The 18358-nt window shown below is 39.2% G+C and overlaps 1 long non-coding RNA gene across 1 annotated transcript in view; it reads right to left on the reverse strand.

Moving 5' to 3' along the window:
- The window catches only part of LOC103280448 (uncharacterized), a 200854-nt gene extending 184600 nt beyond the window's left edge, over positions 1-16254 (reverse strand). Inside the window, exon 1 of the long non-coding RNA XR_010006821.1 lies at positions 16117-16254. This is a non-coding gene — a long non-coding RNA (uncharacterized LOC103280448). The remainder of the gene's footprint in view (positions 1-16116) is intronic.
- Positions 16255-18358: the final 2104 nt, after the last annotated feature.

An 18358-nucleotide genomic window follows, 5' to 3' on the forward strand; every position in this document is an offset into this window, starting at 1 on the left:
GCGACTGAGCCACGAGGCGTGTGCACGCTGTTTTCATTCAGGACGTCCTACCAGCCCCTCCCCCTGGTTAAACGTGCTCTCTGATTGGCTACAAGGTGCAAACAACACGCTAGATTGCCCCAGTGGACTTAAACAAGTTTGGATGATTTGCCAAAGCATTTTTTAAAAACGAAAAAAAAGGCGCCATAACGGAAAACGGCCAATCGCGGTTCGAAACCGCGATATCCAGGCGTGTGGACAACCAAGGTTCAATATTGCTTCAAAACAAACGAAAATAACGAATCAATAACGGTAAACGGGGAAAACGAATTATTTGAGCAAGCCTAGTATCCATTTGTCTTCTTGATCCCATTATCCTTTCCAGCATGGCTTATGAGGACTAGAGAACGATTTCTGCAAATTTGGGAGAAACAAGAAGAAAGTGACTAACAATGGACATGTCTGAAAGCGTGAACTCTTTCTAATCTACTAACTAGACATTGCTCCAAAACAATGCCTCTCTCTCTCTCTCTCTCTCTCTCTCTCTCTCTCTATATATATATATATATATATATATATATATATCCCTTCCTTGTTCTGCAGAATCAGATTTTGGAGTAAATCTGGAAAGGAAGAAGGAGGATGTTAACATATTCCTCCTCAAGAGTCCTCCCCTCCCCCTCTAGTGCTCTGTTATTTGCATTTGAATGCCCTTGTGTTCTTTATTATAAGCAAGAATTAAATGAACAAAGGAGATGGGAAGTGGGGAGAAGCAAGAAGAGACAGAAAGTGGAGGTGGTGACTGGCATCAAGAAGGAGAACTGGTGCTCCGAGTCCTTGGTTGTCTGGATTCCAACTGACAGGCTCCAGAGGTGTAATTTAGTAGAAACACTTTCTTGCACTGCTTTTTTTCCTCTCTCTCTCTTGCCATTTCCTTTAAAGCCAATTAATAGCAAGACCAAGAACATTTATTCCTATACTGTTGCTTTGGGGAATAGGATTAAAAGCTCTTTCTCTGCCATTCGTGTATAAGTATCTCTATCGCTCTGTCTACCTGTCTATCTCTTCTTCTGCATCGCAAGGCACACTTGACATACCTTTGAAACACATCAGTTGATCTGTGGAAAACAAAAGGACTATACTTACCTTTGAGTTTCATTGTTTTCACCAGCATCAAAATGTACAAGCCATGAGTTTTATATAGTATTGCTCAAACATGGCACGTCTTTTCAGAACCAATATAGGGCAATCAAAAGACCCATCTTTGCTTTTTTCTCCACGCCCTGTTCACCAAGTGGGAGCTTCATGAAAAGTAACCTTTTTCCCCCTCAACCTGGGCTTCTTCCATATGTAACTGATATCACTAAATTCATAACACCAAAAGAAAATAGTACAGAATGTGAGCAACCTTTTTTCATAGTACAATTCTCTTCTCTGAATGAAGAAATATTTTGTGACCTTTCAAACCCAACTAAAAGTTCCTTTCTTTGGTGAAAAATGATAGCTAAAAGAATTCTCCGACTTCTGCTTAATGTCAAGTTTATGAGAGTTTTCTCACACCTTTCATAATCCCCTCTTTTCCTTTTCCTTGCATATCTGTCTCCTTGGTTTCTGTTTTCCCCTCAGCTTCAGTTTCTATGGAGAAGCCCCTGATGGTGCAGTGGGTTAAACCGCTGAGCTGCTAAACTTGCTGACCTTGCAGAGGTTCAAATCTGGGGAGAAGGGTGAGATCCCGCTGTTAGCCACAGCTTCTGCCAACCTAGCAGTCTGAAAACATGCAATAGGTACCACTCTGGCGGGAAGGTAATGGGGCTCCATGGAGTCATGCCGGACCTTGGAGGTGTCTATCTACGGACAACACCAACTCTTTGGCTTAGAAACGAAGATGAACAACAACCCCCAGAGTCAGACATGACAAGGCTTAAACCTTTACCTTTGCCTTTTCAGTTTCTGTCTTTACCATTTGACTTCTTTACCATTTGACTTCTAAACACTGCTACTTTTGGCCAACTGGCCTCTGTCTGGATTCACTTTTCCTTTAATTTTTCTATCATCCACAACCTCTTTTCTTTCATTTTTCCTTTAATTTTTCTATCATCGACAACCTCTTTCTGGCAACTTTGCAGTTCTGAGCTTATCCCACAGAGCTCCTAGTATAACTGGGGGCCTGTGAAACATTCATTCCACTGCCAAATGCTAACCTCTTCTATTGTCACAGAAGTTGGACTGCAAGCATACTTTTTTTGACAGCTTCATGCCCTGGACACACGAATGGATGTGAACATTCGGCAATAACACAGCAGCTGATCCAATTGCTTCTAGAGAAACAGCACCAACAAATACCTTTCCTGAATTATAGCATAGACTAAAATGGTGCAATTATGAAGCTTCCATGCGAGAGTCCCAACCTCATCAGCCTTTCTTGACACACATGCTGAGGAAATTACTCTACCAGACAACCAGTGACAGGATTTCCAGGCAAGTCATTCAGCCCCATAGCATTCAATTACCAGGAAAAAGAGGGATGGCCCTGCTGCTGTCACAAACCATTGCGAACAGTTTCCGTAATCCCTGCTTTGAACTCCATCATTACTGTAGTTTACAATAGCTTTATTAGAGGCTTAATTGAATTGGTCCTGCTCCGGGTGTTCCTTGCTAACACACCAGCCATTAGCTGCTACTAATGAGGGAATCCAGAGGATTACCACATCAATTATCAGGTTTGGTTAGGACAGTGGGGGCAGCTAACAGCAGGCTCTTGTGAATTCAGCTGAGAACTGTGACATAGAGAGCTCAGTGGTAGACAGGCATACACAGCATTCACACCCATCCACTCAGAAACATCCACATCAGCACACAGAGAGAAGACAGCCAAAACAGCCTAACATCATCCAGCCACCAGAAGGTAGTGGACTAGAGAAGACATCCTTCACATTGCTTCTCCTGTGTATATCCATGTCTAAAAATTCATGTCAAACATTGATATATATATATATGTGTGTGTGTGTATGTATATATATACACACACACACATACAGAACCACCCATTTTTCTGAGTGAAATGATGAAAAACACAAGAGCTCATACCATCCTGGGAGAACCTAAAAGAACCCCTCTACTCTCTCCATCACCCCACCACTGTTGGACTTTTTGAATGCTTGGGTGAGAAAATAGCTACAGCATTGCTGCCACTTTCCACTCTCTGCAGAATGAACCTCAACATCTATTCGTGTGATATCAAAATCTATTCGTTTGGACCCATAACCCGCTCTTGACTTATACCAAAGGTCACCTATGCTGGGGATTGTAGTCTAAAACACTGGAAAGACCACAGGCTGGGGGAGGCGGAGGTAAATTCTCAAGTATAGATTGTATATGGCATTTGTATACATCTTTCCCACCTCAGCACTCCACTGTGTTGTGTCCTCTATTTTATATTCTTTACACATATGATTGCACTCTCATTCACCATATTAATATCATTGTCAAATCTGCAGATTCAACAGTGCTGGGGCTCTGAAGGAGATGAGTCTGTCTACTAGAATGAGGTGGATCGGCTACTTTCGTGGTGCAGGGATAATAATTTGGTTCTTAAGATCAATAAAACTAAGGAACTTATAGTAGATTACAGAAAGAATAGATCAGAAATCCAGCCTTTGGTTATAAATGGAAATCGACTGGAGCAGGTGGCCAGTTTTAAGTTCCTGGATGTTACTATTTAGGAAGACCTGACCTGGGGTGTTCATACTGTGGCATTGGTTAAGAGGTCCCAGCAGAGATTGTATTATATGAGACTTTTAAGGCACCAACAATTGAATGACAGACTGCTGGTGACTTTCTGCTACTGTGCTATAGAGAGGGCTTCTGTGAAAGCATGACACTAGAGCTGTGACTATGTGGTTTCACACTGATGTGGCATTAGAGGTTGTGCATTAGTGATTAGAATGTGGAAGGATAAGTGCTTTGTTTTGTTGGGGTTGCATTTGATTATGTTGTACGGTGTACAATGATAATAAAGTTATTCTATTCTATTCATTCAAAGTCAAGAGCACGACTGAAAAAAGCTGTTACTAAATACAACCAGGGATCTGGACAATGACCTATGAAAGGCAAATAAAAATCCTTCTCTTTGCTGAGACAACATCATTCCCAGCTCTATGCTCTTGGTGTATTTACCTTGTTCTTGACAGATCGATGACTCCAAGATTACCTAATTACTTGGTTATGAATAACTCCTGATGATCTGGCTCTACTCCCTGGCTTTTTTGACTTTGGACGTATATCACCAGCTTTCTGTCTTGCTACTGACAATAGATTTTTCTGGTACTCAAACTTGATTCCTTCCGACCACAGCTCACAGACTTTGAATAGCACTTGATTTTTAATCATTCAGAACTATTTGTCTTAAAAATCACATATTTAGCATTACTTCAGGTGATTAGAACCAACTCATTTAGAAATGCAACAATTCACCATTTTATGTTGTAGTTTTGAGACTGTGAGGATTGTTTGTCAGCGTTTTATCTTTGTCTTAGTCCCAAAATGTCAAATTTTATGAACATAGTTGCTTCCAGCTGACAAATTCCATGTCAAACAAGAAATGAATGTGGATTATCTCTGAAGCTATTATAGTAGAATACATAGGAACTCACTTCAATAACTCAATGGTAACTAACTAAATGTGTGTGTGCTGCATTTGAGACAATAAAAGGACCAGAATGCAAACGGTAGAAAACAGAACATTAAAAGAGATAGTGAAGGTCAATGCGGAATAGGAAAGAAAATGAGGCATGAATACAGTTACATTTAGGTCCTTTATGTCCACTTTTCATTAGTGTTATAATGTCTGGCATAGCTAATAACATTTCTCCTCAGATCATCCAATCTTGATTCAAAAGAGGACTAATTGAAACTCAGAGACCATCGTCTGTATACTACATACTTCAGAGGGTCTCCATAAATTTGCTTCAAATGAAGTGTTTAGCTGACTTCATCTAGAAAGATTTGAGCAAAGACCATACAGATGCCTCTATTGCAAAGCATTAATATTTCTTTTTTCTTCTGATTACACTATTTGCAATCCCATCCTTACTATGTTTATTATTGGTATGTATATGCATAAAGGTAGTTTTAAAACAAGCAAATTACACGCCTGACAAGTTTGTTGTGAATTCCAGAAGAATGCAATTCATTTCTAAAATATATCTTTATTAGTGTGATTCATGAATAGAACTCAATAAATAAGAAAAATGTTTTTGGTTTCTGCCTTCTTCAGTTTTGTTGTTGTGTGCCATCAAGTCATTTCTGGGTCATGGTGACGTCATGGGGTTTTCTTGGAAAGATTTATTGAGTTGCAGAAAAGAAAGAAGCTGCATCCAAAGTGGTAGTTTAGAAAACTCTGTTGCCAACATTCTTAAATGGGTAATGATGTTATGTATTATTGACAGTACACAACTGAAGATGAAATGTTTTGTTAATTTTAAAGTTCTCTTTGTAAACCACTCTTCTGAACAATAGGTCATGAATCTTATTAGTTAGTCTCAGCTTAGTGGATTCATTGAAGCACTTGTTGAATGGTGAGACAAAACATAATTAAATCCAGTTGATTCAATGGGCCTTCTCTCTTTGGTACGAATAATTTTTTTCATATCAGGAGCGACTTGAGAAACCGCAAGTCACTTCTGCTGTGAGAGAATTGGCCTTCTGCAAGGATGTTGCCCAGGGGATGCCCAGATGTTTTGATGTTTTTACTATCCTTGTGGGAGGCACATGGAGCTGGAGCTGATAGAGGGAACTCATCCGTGCTCTCCTCGGGTTGAATTCAAACTGGCAACCCAACCTTCAAGTCAGCAGTCCTGCCGGCACAAGGATTTAAACCACTGTGCCACCGGAGGCTCCATAAATATTGAATACATGTATAGGATGAAGTGGACTGTAATTCTTCTAAATCTTTGCTATTTTTGTGATGGAATATTTGATTTCTGTATCTAACTTACTCATATCTCTTCCTCACTCCCCCCACCCCTCCAATTGCTCAGTTCTCTTTTTCAATACATTGTCTTTAGATGGTTTACAATGTGCTAGCCCCTTGCATCACTGATAGTGACATTAGGCCATCTCAAAGGTAAATCCTATTGAATTCAATGGGACTTATTCTCAAGTAATATACATAGGATGTCAGCATAAGACATTCCGATTGTGGAAATACGTTACTCTAGAACAGGAGTTCTCAAGCTACCTGATATTGGGGTTGGCATTTCCCCTCAAACAATGCCATAGCTGTGCTACATTATTACCATATGCTTGCTTCTTTCCTGGAAACTCACTAGGGACCAGCATTTGATGCTGCATGGTTCTGCATTGGTCCTCAGGCCACCGCTTTCATTAGCACTGCTCTAGAAGGACCTAACTATAAGAATAAAATGGATGGGGTTGGGGCAAAGGAAAACCATGTATGATCCCTACCCTATTAAATCAATTTTTAACTACTGAATGAACGTAGTATGAAGGTTGAATGAAAAGTAATGCCTCCACCTTCGTAACTCCTCAACAGGCGGCAGTACTGGTATGCGGCAGGTATTTATTTATTTATTTATTTACATCACTTTTACCCCGCCTTTCTCTCCAAGGAGACTCAAAGCGGCTTACAGTAAATAGGCAAAAATTCAATGCCTAAAAATAATGTAAAAACAACAATTCATATAAAACAATCTACAAAACAACAGTTCATATAAAACAGATACCATTACAAAATAAAATCACATTATATACAATTTTAAGAATGTCCAAGATTAAAATCCATTCATCCAGAATCCTCAAGTCTTCGTACAGGTCATGTAAAGGTACTGACTTGTTCAGGAGACTCTCCTCTACAGTTCCATTTGGTGGGAAGCCTTAGCATTGAATGGTTGTGTTGTTGAAGTGCAAAGTATGGAACCCTGCGCAGACGGTCGGTCAATGCGACTTAAGCAACGTGCAGTCATTGAATTCTTGACAGCAGAAGGTGTCACCCTAAAGGAGATTCATCAAAGAATGCAACCTGTTTATGATGATTGTGTTGATGTGAGTACTGTTCATCGTTGGGCGAGTACGTTTAAAGATATTGAGGTGGGAACATCTGACTTGAAAAACAAAGAGTTGGATGTCCTGTGACAGTAACCACCGAGTTTCACAAGCAAAAGTTTGACAGATTGATTCAGGACAATCGTCGTATCACTCAGAGAGAAATTTCAAGCATAATCGGCATTTCACAAGGACTTGTGGGTCACATTATTGCTTTGCTTGGCTATCGGAAGATCTGTGCACGATGAGTACTGTGAGAGGCTGGTTGTGGAAACAGAGTGTCGACTTCTTCCGTAACAGCTTCAGAAAACTTGTTCATTGTTGGCAGAAATGTATCCAATTGTCTCGTGATTATGTGGAAAAGTGAATAGTGGTAGTTAAAGAGCACATTCTAAGGATTATTTCTGCATTTGATTTATTAAAATATTCCCATCCACACCCAAGTAACAAAGGTGGAGGAATTACTTTTCATTCAACCCTCATAGATAATGATATGCTTAGTGCAGTGCTTCTCAGCCTGAGGTCCCCAGGTGTTTTTGACCTACAACTCCCAGAAATCTCAGCCAGTTTACCAGCTGTTAGGATTCCTGGGAGTTGAAGGCCAAAACATCTGGGGACCCACAGGTTGAGAACCACTGGCTTAGTTAATTCAGGTCTTTGCTGCTGTGATATAAAATGATCTAATTTGAACCTCCCACCAAAATATATAGAACAGAAATCCATGGTTTGTGTTGCATGTTCCAATGCAGTTCTTGTTCATGTTAGTGAATTGTAAGCTCAAATATGTTTAGAGTTAGCTATTTTATATTGAGATAATTTATTTAAAATTACATCTATAAATGAAAGATTACATGCGCGGTTCCTACAAGCCAGTGTATTTTAACAGCCAGAAGTTTTGATTGAGGTTATTCCTACTGAGCCATGAAAAACACTGGATGAACTTTGATCTGCCACTTCCTCTCAGCCTGGGTTACCTCACAAGATTGTGAGGACAACTTAGGAAAAAAGACTTCCTTGTATGTTACCCAGGCTTCTTGCAGAAAAAGTAGGGTATAAATGTAAATTATAACAACATTGATTAGCAGGTTGTTATTATTAACTTTGCCTACCTGGAGAAAGTTGCAAATTGCTTTCCCCATCCAATATCATGCAAATAATTATAAAGACTTGTGGGAGTACAAGTATTCCCCATGGATACAGTGAAGTTTACTCATGAGGAAATCTGTATAGGATAGACTGCAGGTGGTCTGAGAATACTCAGCAACAGCAGCCTTCTTAATATTTCTTTGTGCTTGCCTCATCATTTAGTACACTGATATGTCCGGATGGGGCTCAGTTATGTAGGAATCTTTTCAGCCCAGCTTTGTCCCATCATTTCCCAAAGATGAGTTCACCCTCTTCAGTTCAGTCTTAAGGAGTAAGCATGACTATCACTACTATGCACCCATGGTAGGATTCAATCACAGGTCACTGTATTTCCGCTGACAGCTCAGTGGAGAAAAGACAGGATATAAAAGTAACTAATCAATAAATAACATACTCATTTTAAATAATCCCTGCTGACCGTGATAATAGGACAGAACAAATTGACAAATCCATGTACAAATGATGCAAGCTGGAAATAACAGATTCACACCACCACAGACAGAGCTAGGGGAAACTTACTGTTTTATCTTGGTAGTTATTTACTTCATTTATAGCTGACCTTTATCCCAACATGTCATGCGGGGACATGAGACAAGCCTCCCACAGCATGGTAAAACATCAAACATCCTGGAGTCCCCTGGGCAACATCCTTGCAGATGGCCAATTCTCTCACACCAGAAGCGACTTGCAGTTTCTCACACACAAAATCCCAATATGTGATCCCAGGCAACTTATGACACCGGTTAAAACAAAATAGCTAAAATAACATGGAATACAAAAATTTAAAAAGCATTAAATCATCAATCTGATTAAAACATAAATTCAAAACAATTAAAATGCATTAAGCATATTACTATGTACTGGAAAACAACATGCCTTTTTTTACAACTTTCTGTCCCAACCAGTTCGCTGAAGACTTGTTTGAATAGGAAGGACCTGTGGGTAAAAAGAGCAAAGAGGGGGCCAACAGAGGCCCCTTCTACACAGCTGTATAAAATCCACATTGAACTGGATTATATGGCAGTGTGGACTGTTGGGGAGGAGGTGGACTGTAGTTTGAAAAAACATGAACAAATTCCTATACACAATTCACAATGCACACATCTTATTTGTAGTATAAAAAAATGAAAGAACAATTTTAACTAACATAAACTTAACAGTATTTCAATGGGATGTGTGGGCCTGCTTTTGGCTGATGAGATAGTCAAATTAATTAGAATTGTTGTTGTTGTGTACCTTCAAGTCATTTCAGACTCAGGGTGACCCTAAGTCTAAAGTTTAACTTAAGGCCAGGTAAATTACCTTGGTGGGCCACATCCACCCCACAGGCCATAGTTTGGGTACCCTGATCTAGAGCACCAAAGGTTGAAAAACACTGATTTAGATTATAATCCAGGTTCCTGAAGCCTACCAAAACAAGTGAAATAGACATGCTTAACTGATGTATTGGCATGAATCATCCTCTTCCTAACTTTATTCGATCTGTTGCAGACAGAGGTGCATGTTTTAATCTAGAACCGCTGGTTGCACTAATGAAATCAATTCATGCTGGTATGGTGACCCTAGGCTATGAACATGGGAATATTACTTTTCTGAACGACAACTGACAGAATCCACTAACCAATACAACTAGTTGCTCTCCCAGGGGGTTCTAGCAGCTGAATGTCAAAATAGTAATCTTTCTTAGCTTTGCCCAGGTGCTTCTTGATGAAATGATCACTACTGCAGATTTGAGTCCCACATATCAAAAGGTATCTTCCCCAAACAATGAAAAATTTATTGGGCAGCTTCACTTAGTTGAGATAGCCATTCAAATTTAATAACCTTTGAAAAATATGCTTTTTATTTTTTTAAATGGTAACGGAATGTAAGTGGAAACAAAAAGCAGCCCTACATGCCACCAGATCCACTACTCTGCATTCAGTGCACTGTGTCCCATTGTGCTTTGTTTTCCTTTTATCTCTTTCTAAATCTGTCTTCAAGTTCAAAATTCAAAATGAATTTTCTGCTCTCTCCCTACTGCTTTTCATCCTCCTTAACTGAAGGTACATTTCTACAAGTGAAAATATGTGTTTTCAGTGGCTAGCAATTCTGACTAAGGAGCAAAGACAACAACATTTTCAACATAAAAACATTTTCTGTGCAGAAAAAAATCTGCACAAAAACCCTAGAAGCAAAGTTTGCAAAGGTTCTTGTCAGTCTGGGATTTTTCCTCGTAGGCTTTCCCAAGACTTGAAAAATATATTTAATTAATTCTAAAAATACTTTTGAATATTCCTTCCACATTACAACTCAGAGAAGTTAGGAGCAGTGGATGAAAGATAAAGAAACTTTGGATCTTAACCCTATCACTGCTCCCTTCTTTAAGACATCTTGAACTAAGTGTTGCTACATTTGCAGCAGCTATAAATAATCTGTTTCAAAATCACAGGGGATATCTTACATAATGTGTGTTAACAGAATAGAGATGAACATTTTGTTGTAACAATAATAATTTTGTATAAGAACCCCTCCCTATCCCAACAACCCTCACTTTTTGCGATCTTTCTTTGCGACATATCAGACATCTCTAAAAGTGTAACTAAGAATAACTCTATTATCCCTATATTCTTTTTTATTCCCTGTGTTTTTCTTTCCTCTCGCCCCTCAATCCCTTAGTGTGAAATGTTTTAATTTTATTTGGAAATGCTTAATAAAAACTATTGAGAAAATAATCACAGGGGTTTACTTCATTTAAAATCATTCGATCCCATTTTAGAAATATATACTGTTTACGAAGAATTGGACTAAGAAAAACACATCAACTAATAGCCCGAGCAGTCTTGTGTGCTGCTCAAAAGAGAGAACTGTACTTCCATGCATAGCCCTGTGCATTCAAACCCTAAAAGTTGTAAAACAAATATAGAAATGATTGAGTTTTTTCTCCAGGAGCCTACAAGGTGCTAGACAAAAATGCCTGTGAGGGAATAGGCATTTGAGAAAGCAGCCAATAGAAAGAACAAGAGGTGTGTGTGTGTGTGTGTGTGTGTGTGTATGCCCAGCTGGCAAGAGTGATATAAAATAAATCAGAGAAGAGTAGAAATCTGCAGTCTGAATGGGGAGACCAGATAAAGTCAAGGTCCTTTTCACATTAAACATGTTCAATTTTTATTGTAATTAAAGTATTTTTAAAATGCTAATGGAATAAATTGAACTCTCCTTTCCCATTCTCTTCATATTGTGCAATTACTGTATGGGACTATCTTGAAAGCTTACCAAAGGGTAATAGATTAACTCTAAAATGAATCAAATTCCCCCTGCTCCAGAGATAGTGAAATACAATAACTGGCCCATCCTATCCCCTGTAATTTCTGGATGGCAGGCGTCTTAATATTCAGCCTCCAGTCAGCAACAGTTAGAGCAGCGCAGGAATCTCAGCTGCAAAGGGTGACCTCTGAAGCTACATAGAGAAGAATTAGAAGGATTATCACAAAGAGAAGGAAAGATCTAGTTAAAAGGACAGAGTAAAATAATATAAAATAAAATACAAAAAAAGGGGAGCCTTACTCAAAAACAGTGGATTAAACTCATTTTATACAGGCAAGATACCTACAGCCTCACCCATTTGCTGGACAATGTTTTCAGAAATGACTAGGCAATGCCGTCTGGTTTAGGGCCCACTTTGGATGTTTGGGAACTACAGAATGGTACATTTCCAGCATGGGGAGGCAGAAAAAATGGGGTGTGTCAGTTTCATTAAAATTTTGTAATATACTTGGCCAGGCATGTAGCTGGGGGGGGGGGGCTTGAGGGGCTTCAGCCCCCTCGAAATTCTCAGGGTGGTCCGCGAGAAGGCCTTACATTTATGATTTAGACTGTTATGTTTATTCATATCATGATCTGATCACCATGCTCAATATATTCCATATGCATGATGGGGGGTATTGGGATAACAATACAAAAAGTTTGCTAGGGTAGATCCTCTCCCGCTCAGACTCAGCCCCCCCCCCCCCCGAACCAAACCAAGATCCTAGCCCCTCCCGAAACAAAATCCTGGCTACAGGCCTGTACTTGGCCATTCCTTTTCATTTCCTTGATGCATCAAACTCTCATATTGTCAAACAATTCATGTTTCACTAGTGTGTTTTTACTTTATTTCCCATGCATCATGGTAAATATTTTTTCAGAAATTGGTTAGGTACTTATGTGCATTACTTAACACGTTTCTGTGGATTCCTCCCCCCCCCCCTTTTTTTTTTTTTTTTTACCGAGAACATAAATGCCTAAAGTTTGGATGGAGAAAATCTTCCCAAATCATTGTTTCTTGTTAATTCAGAAGTGCAAAGAATTTCAGTGTAACTCTGTTTCTCTCACTGGAGTCTCCCATACATTGAAAAATAGTCTAGGTGTGTGCGGATAGATAAAAAAATGTTTCAAAAGTCATTACAAAATTAGGGGGCACTGGCGATTTGTTTCTAAAGTATAGTTAGTAAAACTTTTGTTACTATAACAAGAGTAATAAAATTTTGTTTCTTTTCGTTATAGTAATTGCGTAAGTGGGAAAACTTCAGGGGCACCTTTCATTTTTACAGCTATTGGGGTAAAACTTGCTACAATGGTAGAATACATTTACTACTGTTAGCCCATCAAGTTTCAGAATGTTTCACTTATCCATGAAGTTTTGGGGAATTTTCAAAGTAATAAACAACATTTTTAAAAAGGAAAACTACAAGAGCTATCTCCTTGAATTTTCTAAACAATGACACAAGATAACAGGGGATCATTCTCCCCAACTTTCAGAAATATTCATACATCTACTGATTTTAAGGAATTTTCTTAAATTTTGACAAAATCATTTTTTTCAAAAAGCCACAACAGCTATCTCATTGAATATTTCTCATATTAACAACTATAACTTCCAATTAGGGATTTCTTCCCAGCCCAGCACAGATAATTACTTACTAGAAATATCAGTCAGTCCTGCTCTTTGCAGATTCAACAATTTATTAGAACACTGACTGGCTGCTGCTATGGAAGGAAAATATCTCTCCCCTATCCCTGATTGGGGCATTCTGATGCTGAGCAGAATTCTGGGAAATGTAGTTTAGGGCAGGGCCTTTGGAATTCTCTGGCATAGGGCTCCTCGCCTTCCCAAATTACATTTCCCAGAATTCTGTGCTTTTTCAGTATCTTTCTCCCTGCTGCTTCCCTCTCCTCATGGCGAGAGGCCATTAATTTAAAGAGGAAAGGCAGCCTTTTTGGCTTTGCATTGCTTCCTTGTGCAGAAAATGAAACTGACCTTGGGAAGCTTCAGAGATTTACAAAATGCAAACAAAAAAGTATTGTGTAAGTTTTGATTCTTACGTTTTTGGCTCAGGCCACGCCCGCCCGTCAGATATTATGACATAAGTACAAAGTTAACAAATTTGATACGACTTACAACGAATAACAAAAAATGGCACACCCCTAGGAAATATTCTAAAGGTGATTGTACCTTCAAGTTTCCTATCAAGTTATGCTGTTCCCATGAGTTTCATAGTGTTTTCTTAGACAAGGAATACACAGAGACAGTTTTGCCAGCTCTTGCCTCTGAAATATACCCTACATTGGTGATCTCCAACCCAATTACAGTAGAATCTTGACTTAAGAGCATCCCAACTTAATAACATTTTCAGTTAAGAACCATTGCTTGGCCTGGGTTTCATTTTGACATACCAGCAGCATTTTGCGTGCCTTAGTGCTCTTATCTGCTTTGGGAGATGGCTGTCTCTTTGCTCTTGTCCACTATGAGGAACTTTGAGTTAGCTGATTTTGTGTGGCTTTATTCCTGGTATGTTTGGCTTCATAAAGAGAGATAGGGAGAGAGAGAGTAAGAGAGGGAGGGAGGCTGGAATGAGTATAGTATGAAGAAAATTGTGCTTCTGCCTTTTTGCTTTGTGCTTCCTTGCTACAGCTTTGTGCTTCTACCATTTTAAAGGTGATCTTTCTTTTTATTGTTCCATGTGAGTGTACATTTATACATTATATGTTATTTATAAAGTACATTTTTCTATTTAAAACATGTAAAAAAAATGGGGGGGGGCAGAATGGATTAATAGCATTTCAATATACTTAATGGGAAATTTTGCTTTAAGGTAAGAGCACTTTGAGTTAAAATCTCAGTCACTGAACAAATTAAACTCTTAAGTCAAAGTATCATTGTGCTAGCCAGGCCTGATCCTGCTTAGTTTCCAAGATCAGATGGTTTTTGATGCCTTTAGGATATATTTAGTTCACACCATGTTGCCACAAAATGAATAGAAATGCATGCTCTTCCTGTCCATACCTCAGAATGGACAACATTGAATACTAGGACTCCACTTATAGCAACAAAACAAATGGAAGGAAGAAAGATTCAAGACACTAAATATTCTTATCTGAAAACTTGTTATCTTACTTGGCTTCTTATTGTTTTGTTGTAAGCCACCTTGAGTCCCCCAAGGCAGGGTATAAATAAAGAAAAGGTGGCCTATAAATGAAGCAAATAATAATAATTGTCTTCACCCACACCATAACATTCACTTTCTGCTTGTTTACTCATTCTGAGCCCTTTCTCCTGTCAGCAGAAAGAAGACCCAGGTCAAATCTCGAAACTGTTTTTCTATGTCCTTAGTAACCAAGCTGTTCTTACTCTATCACCTCTGGAGCTAGAATGTGCATGTTCAAGCCACCTGCAGATTTATGGTGAGCCCCATGAATTTCACAGGGTTTTCTTAGGCAGGAATACACAGAGTTCCTTCTTCTGTAGCCCGAGGATGTGTAATCATACAGGGGAGGAAGGGTGTGCATGATTTGTGGAGAGTACCAAAGCTACAAGGCTACAGGATTAAAGGGGGGGGGGGCGGAGACATAGAAAGAATAAAAACCTGGATGTGATCAGAATACAGAAGTCATTGTTGTCAAAAGGAATAGAAAGTGATACTCTTTAGAGCAATATCACCCAAGGGGAGTGAAATGCTGTGTTAGGTTGAGGGAACGTAGTGTGGGCTGGGTATTAGCTTTCCAGAGCTGTGGCAGAGGAGGAAGGATGCCTGTTGGGTAATGCTGGTGGGATGATTACTTGGGGACCTGACAAACTGACAAATGCAGCTATTTCCATTTCAAATAGGAAGCTGAGATGAGATCAAATGCATTTCGCAGTAATGAATCGGAGCCTCTCCCTGCACACTGAGTCTCACAAACACTCAGCATAATTGAAGTCTCACAGAGCCAAGGCAGAGAACATGAAATTTGCTCAAGGGGGTTGAAAAAAAGCCAAACAAATAAACAAGCACAGCTAAAGATCAAATCATTAATGCACCCCTTGGGGGGGGGGGGGAATCCATCCCACTGCTGGTCTAGAGGCTTTGCTCACTGGAAGGACCCTGGCCAATCTTGATTCCATCGTGGCTTTTATGATTCCAAAGAGGTCTGCCTCTGCTCACCTTGGAAACTGGCCAGAAGTCACTATTACAATATGAACCACTCAGAGCCGCATCTTGTCAATGGTCCAACCTGCATTTGGTACTCTGCCTGTGAACCTGCTGGCAGTCAAGGATCTTTGGCCTTTATCTACACATAGAGATTTTTTTAACAAATAGCAAATGATTATTGATGCCTGTAAAGCTTTAAAACAACTGCCACCAACAGGATTTATGTATATGTGCTGAGAAGCCCAAAGAATAAGACTCACTCTGACCAGGAACGAAGTGGGGGGAAAACCCTTGATGGTAGGAGGAGGGGGAAAACATGTTAAATGGTCTTGCCTTGATCACTGCATTTCTGTAATGTGTTAATTCATTCCTTCATTCATTTAGTTACATATATCTGATCTAGTGACCTTATCAGAAAGGCTCATGGATTCACCCCACATCAGGGCAAATGCATAGGATCCCGATGGGGGGGCTCCACGCTTTACATCACCCGCCTTACCTTCTTACTCATCCCATGGGGGTAGCATCGCCGTCTGACTTCCTCCACTGAAGGTCAGGCAACACAGAAAGGCTTCCATGTTGCCACAGCGGCAGCATGCACTGCTTCACATTCCTTTTCAGCCTGAAGTCCCTTTACATCATGTGAAGGGCTCTATGCCAAAAAGGGAGGTGAAGCAGCATACAACAGGCAAATCAGCCCATCTAATTGTTTGTATTATGTCAGAAGCAAATTCGGAATATACTGTAAGTCGCTTCTGGTGTGAAAGAATCAGCCCAGGGGATGCCCGGATGTGTTACCATCCTGTGGGAGGCTTCTCTCATGTCCCCACATGGAAGCTGGAGCTGACAGACGGGAGCTCACCCCATCTCACGGATTCAAACCTGTTTGATGAGGTAGTAGGTAATGAGTCAGCCAGAGATATTTGATGTGAGGGATCTATAACTTCACATGAGGTGTTTTTCATCGCTACAACTGTTATTGAGAAAAAATATCTTGTATCCAAAGTTTTGTAAAGTTACTGTATTGTGGAGTTGAAGTCCAAAAAGCTGTTCCACATCTAATTCTTTGGGACAGATTACATCACAATGGCATCTAATTTAATGCCAGCAGAAGCACTTACTTGTAAATTGGTGAATTCAGAGTTGCAGACATCTAGGAATGGGAGGCTTGAGCTGAAATGACTTCACTAAATTAAATGACTATAGATTGACTGTAGATATGTGCATGTAGAGCTACACAGTTTCTAAGGAAACTGGAGTTCAAACCTTTTTGGATTTCATATCGCAAAATCTGAATAGAGCTATGCTGAACATAACTATACTGCAATTAATTACTGAATCCCGAAATGGGAATGTGCAGAGGACAACTCTTTAAGGTAGCATGTGAAGCATTATCTAAACTATCTCATTAAAGGTATAATAAAGGACATTATTCCTCCAGCGTATTACCAGCAACTGTGCTTTTCTATTAAATGTGGAGATTCTCTAACCAATTAACATAAGAATGCAAGAAAAAGACTGTGCTGTAGGCTGAAGGATAACATTTTAATATGATGTAAGTGCCGTTTGGTCAGGCTTTTTCAGCTTGTGGCCCAATGGTCAGGGGGTTGAACAGGAATCTCCCAGAATCACACTTAGGGTTTGCTCCTCCTGGAAGAAAGGAACCTACCATAAAACTGCCTCTAAATCCTATCCCCATGAGGCAACCATTGGATACCATGGTGGATGGTATCAAAAACTGCTGGAAGCCTTGGTTATCTAATTCAACTTTGGTTTCTCATCTGTTATACTCAGATAATAACACTGGTGTATTGAAAGTGTATGGAGACTAAAATAATGCACGCACGCATGCATGAATACCTTTTGATGTGTGGTATTTAAATGCTAAACTTTGTCTTGTTTCTTAACAGTTTTTATTGATATTTTCCACAATTTACCTTAGGGCGTGGGAGGGAAGGGTAAGACTTACTCAAATTTTTGTTAGTTACTTAATGAATTTTAGGACATATCTAATGAATTATCATGGAAAGGAAAAGTATTGTGGAGGGCAAGTAAACAAAAAAATTTCATAACATTGCATTATGTTACATCCAAGTTTTTAATCTCTATTATATTATGTTATTTTATGTGATGTGTTTAATAAAGTTTAATGTTTTAGGAGAGGGTCAACTTTGGTGTTTTATGCTTTTTTATTGAGGGCATTGAATTGTTGTCAACACTGTGAACCACCCTGAGTCTCCTTCAGGGTTGAGAAGGGTGGTATATAAATGTTGTTGTTTATTTGTTCAGTCACTTCCGACTCTTCGTGACCTCATGGACCAACCCATGCCAGAGCTTCCTTTCGGCTGTCACCAACATATATAAATACCACAAATAAATATATAAACACCGCAAATAAACAAATAAAAATATTATCTTGACATCCTTTGTTTAAACTACTAAAGGTTTTGAAAAGTCAATGTTTCCAAAAAATCTATTATCTCTACTATATATCTTTATCATTCATCCAATTTTTCCATTACACAATATTTCTACTATCCAGTTTTTCTTCTATGAGAGGTTCAACCTTATTAACCACCTTAGCCACATTATTTAACATATATGTATATCAATTTTCAAATTCTTAGTCACCAAGTTTGAAATAACATTCTGAGTCTGTTTAACCACCTTAACCACATCATTTAACACACGTGTGTCAATTTTCAATGCTAAACGTTGTTGTAAATCTCATCTGGCAAAAC

Source organism: Anolis carolinensis, chromosome 5, assembly GCF_035594765.1.
Source record: "Anolis carolinensis isolate JA03-04 chromosome 5, rAnoCar3.1.pri, whole genome shotgun sequence".
Classification (NCBI taxonomy): Eukaryota; Metazoa; Chordata; class Lepidosauria; order Squamata; family Dactyloidae; genus Anolis; species Anolis carolinensis.